Source organism: Camellia sinensis, chromosome 9 (assembly GCF_055761805.1).
Source record: "Camellia sinensis isolate YWXY chromosome 9, ASM5576180v1, whole genome shotgun sequence".
Lineage (NCBI taxonomy): Eukaryota > Viridiplantae > Streptophyta > Magnoliopsida > Ericales > Theaceae > Camellia > Camellia sinensis.
Genome location: NC_138969.1, coordinates 147,523,338 through 147,530,076, shown reverse-complemented (window position 1 = coordinate 147,530,076; position 6,739 = coordinate 147,523,338). Strand labels below are relative to the sequence as shown.

The 6,739-nt window shown below is 37.4% G+C and overlaps 1 pseudogene; it reads left to right on the top strand.

Moving 5' to 3' along the window:
* Nucleotides 1-3,364: 3,364 nt before the first annotated feature.
* On the top strand, nucleotides 3,365-6,196 carry LOC114282860 (auxin response factor 2B-like; annotated as a pseudogene).
* Nucleotides 6,197-6,739: the final 543 nt, after the last annotated feature.

Below are 6,739 nucleotides of genomic sequence, written 5' to 3'. Positions count from 1 at the left end.
AATGGGGAATAAAGGGGTGAGATTCTTACCCTTGAAGACCCCTTCACAAGTGATGCTCCAATGGCCTTCCTTGGCTTGAATCCAACACCAAAATACTAAAATCAGTCCCTTAGAACCTCAGTAGCTAGACAAAGGTGAAACACTAGGTGTTTATGTGCAATAGTAAGACACAAAACACCTAGAGCACAAAAGGGAGGGAAAGAGAGATAGGATGTGTATGCAACTCTAACCCTAGAACCAGAGCTTAACAATGGCTGTCTAAGCTCTCAAAATATCTCAAGTCTCTAACCTAAGTGTCTAACCTTGCAACAAGAGAGAGCCCCTCTCTATATAGAAGCTTTTGTCTTGTAAAGCTTACAAGACAAGCTTCATAAGAGGGAGATCCCTCCATACACGTGTATGGAGGGGAGCAAAAGCAAGACAGCTGTCTTAAAATATCTGCAAAAGCAGATGCACAGTAATCGGCCTGCCAAAAATACCATTTTGGCAAAAAAGAGTGCCGGCCGGCACTAAGTAGTGCTGACCGGCAACAAATAGTGCCGGCCGGCAATCAACAGTGCCGGTGGAAGCAAAAACCAGCCGGTGGCCTCTAGCCACTGCCGGTGGTGAGTGGGGATGCCTCACAAGACATTCCCTGCCCCTCCAAGGCAAAACACAAGTGTTTGGTGTGAAACCAGACACTAAACGGTTGAGTTCGGAGATCCTGAGGCAGGGCGCGCAAGCCGAGACCTCCAGGAACTCCAAACGAACACAAACATGGATAATCACCGAGTGTTCAAACGGTGACGTCCAAGTCTTGAGGACGGTCAAAAATGGGGTGTCTACAGTATCATAAGAATCCGAGCTGATCATGGTCGTGAGTTTGAAAATAGTTCATTTTCAAATTTTTGTGATATGCATGGAATTAAGCATGAATTTTCTACACCGATTACTCCGAAAACAAAATAGAGTTGTTGAGAGGAAGAACAGGGTTGTTCAAGAGATGACTAGGGTCATGCTCCTTAGTAAGAAAGTTCCTCTAAAGGTTTGGGCTGAAGCCTTAAATACCGCTGTTTATGTTGTAAATCGTGTGTATTTAAGGCCTGACATTTTACAAACTCGATATGAATTGTGGAAAGGATTGAAACCTACACTACTAGAATAGTGGCTTTTTGCGACTAATTTTTTGCGACTGATTATTTGACCGTCGCAAAAAATAATATTTACAACCTTGGTAATTTTTTCTTTTATTTATATTGCCTTTTTCTTATACCTATGCCCTCACCCTTTTTACACTCCCTACAATTCACAAACAGAGAAAAATCTGATTTCGCTCATATTTGATTTCGCTCGCTCAATCGTCTGAAGAAGAGACCATGGTCATGATGAAGAATTTGATTTCGCTCGATCATGAAACCTGATTTCGCTTGCTCAAACGTCTGAAGAAAATGGTTGTGATCGATTCTCAAGAAATATGGGATTGCTTGAGATCGATTTCGCTCTATAGATCACCAACGGTATGAACTCTCTCTCTCTCTCTCTCTCTCTCTCTCTCTCGTGTCTCAATGAGTCTCTTCGAATCATGCATTCAATCTAACTCTTTTTTTCGTCACTGTAATTTGATCACTGTATCATTCTCACTGTAATTCATTCAATCATTCATTCTCATTGTAATTCGATCACTTTTTCGTCAATCTAACTCTCTTTCTGTCTTTCTCTCTCTTTAGCCATAACCATAGATCACCTTTCGATGAATCTTTGGTTTGAATCAATCCTTCCTCATCTGCTATAGGTACAAGCTGAACCATTCAATTCTTAATTGTTGTCGTTTCACCTTCCAATTCTCAGCTCTCTCTCTCTCTCCCTTTCTCTCTCTATATATATACATAGCATTGCTTTGAACTTGCTTGATTTTAGTTCTGAATTCGAATTATTATTATTATTATTATTATTATTTTCTATCATGTTAGATTGTGGTGTGTTTTGAGTAAAATATCAAAGGTTGAAAATATCAAAGATGTGAACTAAGTAATGTCATGAACTAAGTAATGATGTGTATGAAACAATTTATGATGTGTAAATAAAATTTTCCACAAAGTAGTGCATTTTAGTGCACAGATAGTGAAAAACTAGAAGAGATGTGATGCTGATTTTTGAATCCTGAATCAGAGTTTACATGGGCTCACATATGAGCCCCCAAGGCTACTAAATATATATATAATGGCAATGATGGGACTGCTATTGAGAAATTTCGGCACAGATGGTTTGCCCTGCTACTTCTCTATTTTATCAGTCCAGAAGTTCAATGTTCTTCCATCTTCTAAATTGGTTAGTTTCCTTGGTTTTTGTTTCTGTTTTGCTTCTCAACACCTTCATCAAACTTTTTACTTTTATTCTTATTTTATCTAGTTTGCTTTCAAATTTGAATAAAAATTTTGATTTTACATGAATTATTTCAACTCTTTCATCAAAATCTTTTTTAAAAATTTCCCTCTTATTCCAAATTATGCTTCATCTTTTTTAATTCTCATCAAATTCTAACTTGATGACGTATTTGATGAGTTCTCATTTTGATGAAAAAAATGTCACTCTTAGAGATGTATTTTTAGCACTTTTGGTTAAATTTAAATTTGATAAAAATAATAAATAAATAGTAAAAGTGTTAAGGATTGGAGATGGTTCAGTGAACTTGTATCCTGTATATTTGTATATTTGTATGGAATTTTATTTAGCTTATACTTTTCTATTTATTTTTATTCCTTTGATAAATTATTTGTCTCTCCTATTTGATACATATGTATGGTTGTCTTAGTTCGTCTGATATTATAACCATACATGTGTACAAGGGTTTGATGTTGGGGATGTCCATGAGAAATGTTACAAGGAACAGAACAAATACACAAGCATAATAAGGATATTGGACAATACATGTGTACAAGGAACATAACATCATGTGTACAAGGAACATAACAAATACATAAGCAGAATAAATTTAGAAGTTAGGGACTTATATTTATTTTTGTTATTACTACATGTGTACAAATACATAACAAATACATAATCTAGAAGTTAGGGACTTACATTTATTTTTGTTATTACTACTATGTGGCAGTAGGGAATGATTCAATGTCAAATGAGTAATGCTAGAGTGACCGCATTTGGATGAAACATTACATTGAACTCACCACATCAAATGAAAGGGTTTTTTAAAGTGTAATCACCAGAGCATTACTCATGTCAAATATGTACCTGGGTTCTAGGCTTATACTTATTTTGGGGATGTTCTAAACTTCTACTCCTGTAGGATTTGATTTTGGTTACCATTGGAAAAACGTTTATTCATGTTGAGTTCTAGTGCCTTATCTTAGTTCATGTGATTTTGAAAATGGCGGGTCAGCCACAGAGGCACCTACTTCAACGTGGTTGGAGTGTCTTTGTAAGCTCTAAAAGGCTTGTTGCCAGGGATGCTTTTATATTTTTAAGGTGTTCAAATCATTTTTACATTTTCACATTCCAAGTTAGCTACTCGTTACTGACTTATGGATGATTTTAACATCGGACTTTTAGAGGTGAGAATAGGGAACTTCGCGTTGGAGTAAGGCGAGCCATGAGACAGTTGGCTAATATTCCATCATCTGTCATATCCAATCACAGCATGCATATTGGTGTCCTTGCAACAGCGTGGCATGCAGACATGACAGGAACATTTTTCACAGTCTATTATAAGCCGAGGTTTGTCTCTTATACTATATGTTCACTTCAAGGATTAAATTGCACTAAAGAAAACTTGTTGGATGGTTCAAAATTTAAGGTTTGGCTGAGTGCAAGTTATGATAGTTCATTAAGATATTTTCCATCAATCTCATTCACTGATCCATCTCTTTTTTCTCTTTCTTAGATTGACTTGCAATTGTGTAATTGTGAGGATTGTGAGAAGTGTTTGGGTTGGGTTGACTATTGTTTAGTATTAAGCGTATGTGTCGGTTTAGAATTAACTTTTAATTACTAAATACTTGAATTGAATAGCTTTCTATAGTGTTGAAATGTGATTTGCCACACTACGTTCAAGCCTTCATTATATGGCAGACTACTACATTAATTTGCTTCTCGAAATCACCTATGTATTGTCAAAACAGGGGAATGAGATAACAAATATGAAATTACTTGCGGTTCTTGTATTTTCTGTTAACTAATTCTTTATTACAGGACAAGCGTTGCTGAGTTTATTGTTTCGTTTGATCAATACATGGAATCTGTCAAGAGTAATTATTCTGTAGGGATGAAGTTGAAAATGAGATTTGAAGGTGAAGAAACTCCAGAACAGAGGTATGGTTACTGCATGTCGACATTTTTTATGATGATTTCTTGGCATTGTAGGGACTTTTGAAAACTAATTGTTTTTAGATGTTTCTCATAGTGTAATATTTAAGCGTTCATTATTTATAAAACATATTATTCATATAATTCATTGATGAATTGAAGGTTTACTGGAACAATTATTGGGATTGAAGATGCTGATACCAAAAGATGGGCAAAATCTAAATGGAGATCCCTCAAGGTAGTATTTTGCCTATAGTACATAAGGTGTTGCTAATAGTATTGCATACTAAAGACTATATGTCATGGTTTTTGAAGGTACGGTGGGATGAGAATTCTACCATTCCTAGTCTGGAGAGAGTCTCACCTTGGAAAATTGAACCTGCTTTGACTACAGCTGCACTAAATCCCCTTCCCATGCCCAGACTAAAAAGGCCTCGGTCAAGTATGGTGCCCTCTTCCCCTGACTCCTCTGTTCTTACAAGGGAAAGTATGGTCCCCACTTGAGTTGTAGAGTCTGTGGGCAAACTAATCTTTCTTCAGCTTTTATGTGTGTTTTTTGTAGAAGTCCATTATAGATTATGGATCTTGAATGTTCGTATTTTGAATTAGGTTCATCTAAGATGACAATAGACCCTTCACCAGTAAATGAATTTTCAAGGGTCTTGCATGGTCAAGAATTTTCGACCTTAAGAGGCACTTTCGCAGAGAGTAACTAATTGGATTATACTAAAAAGCTAGTTGTATAGCCACCTTCATTGGATGATGAGAAGATTGACATGGTGTCTCCTTCACAAAAATATGGATCAGACAAATGGTTGTCCTTAGTGAGGCATGAATCAACCTTCACAGATCTATTTTCAGGTTTTGAGGCCCAAACTAACTCCTCCCACGAGTCGATAAAAGTCAATTTACCAGATCGGGAAGGCAAGTTCAATTTTTTTGCTAGCAATTGGTTTGTAACACCTTCAGCCCTCTCACTCAACTTGTTACATTCTATCATGAAAGCTCATGTGCAAAGCAGTGATGTGCCTTATCATTCACGAGATGTCAGATATGGTAGTTTTACTAAGTATTCCTTACTTCCTGGTCAAAAACCCGATCAACATCAAGGAAATTGGTCGAGAGAACCACTACTTCAACACATCTTCATATTCCCACTCAGTCAAGAGGGCTGATTCCTCGGCCTGTACTGGTACAACAACTTGAAGTAGTGAAACCTAAAGATGGGAATTGCAGACTCTTTGGTATACCACTCATCAGTAAACATATAACCACGGAGCCAGCACACTTGCATAAAACTACTATTGAAACCGATCAAAGGTCTGAACAAATAAAGGGTGTAAACGTGGCAGATCAACCACTTCCTAGTGTTGAGCAGGAAAAACCATCCCAAATGTGTCAGCCACTTGTGAGGGATTGCCTTGGGAAAGTCTAAGGTGGTTCAACAAGGAGTTGTACCAAGGTCCGCACCTATTTATTTGCATATATTTGGCTTTTAATGCCATGATCATTCTAGGTAGTGTTAAATTAATTTGCTTGAATGAATGTTGTGATGATTTCAGGTTCATAAGCGGGGGATTGCTCTCGGTAGGTATGTGGACCTTACCAAGTTCAGTAACTATGAAGAATTGATTGCTGAGCTGGATCAATTATTCGAATTTAATGGTGAATTGAAGGCACGGAACAAGAATTGGTTGATTGTATTCACTGATGATGAGGGTGATATGATGCTTGTTGGAGATGATCCGTGGCCGTAAGGACTATTTCTGGGTTTTTTTTTTCATGTTCATTATGTATTAGCCATGAACTTTGTTGTCGGCTTTTGTTGTTTGTACTTGCATCTTCCATTTATTTGAATCATCCAGATGCATCAATGCAATAACCTCTTAAAGGGAATCATTCCCCGTTTGGTGCTTGCAATTGATTTTTTTTTGGTAGCTGTGGGAGCCGAATAATATTATTACGTAGGGAAGCCGATTTAGTTTAAAGAAAGAAATCAAGCTATGTACTATATGGCTCTATTCTGGAGGGACAGAGGCCAAATAACCAGAAAGGCCATAGAATCAGCTGTAAGCTGCACCGAGTACGAATAGGTAGGAGAGAATAGTCGAATAACCAATTATTCGGTGGTCGAAAGGTGGGCCCAACCATCAATATCAAGGATGACTATAAATAAGAGGAACATCAGCTAAGAAAAGGTATGTGAGAAAAAATAAGATTAACTTGAGACACAAGCAATGAAGAGAGTATACACTAACTTATCCGTCGAAGTGCTAATTTCGGCACCTCCGATCGGAGTGTTCATTCTTTTCAGGTGATTAGCTGAGGATCTAGAGCGTCCTATAGGATCTAGAGAGTATTTCCAAACCATATCTCCACAATTGGTGCCGTCTGTGGGAATACTCAAGCTCATCCATGGCGGGCGTGACAGAAGATCCTC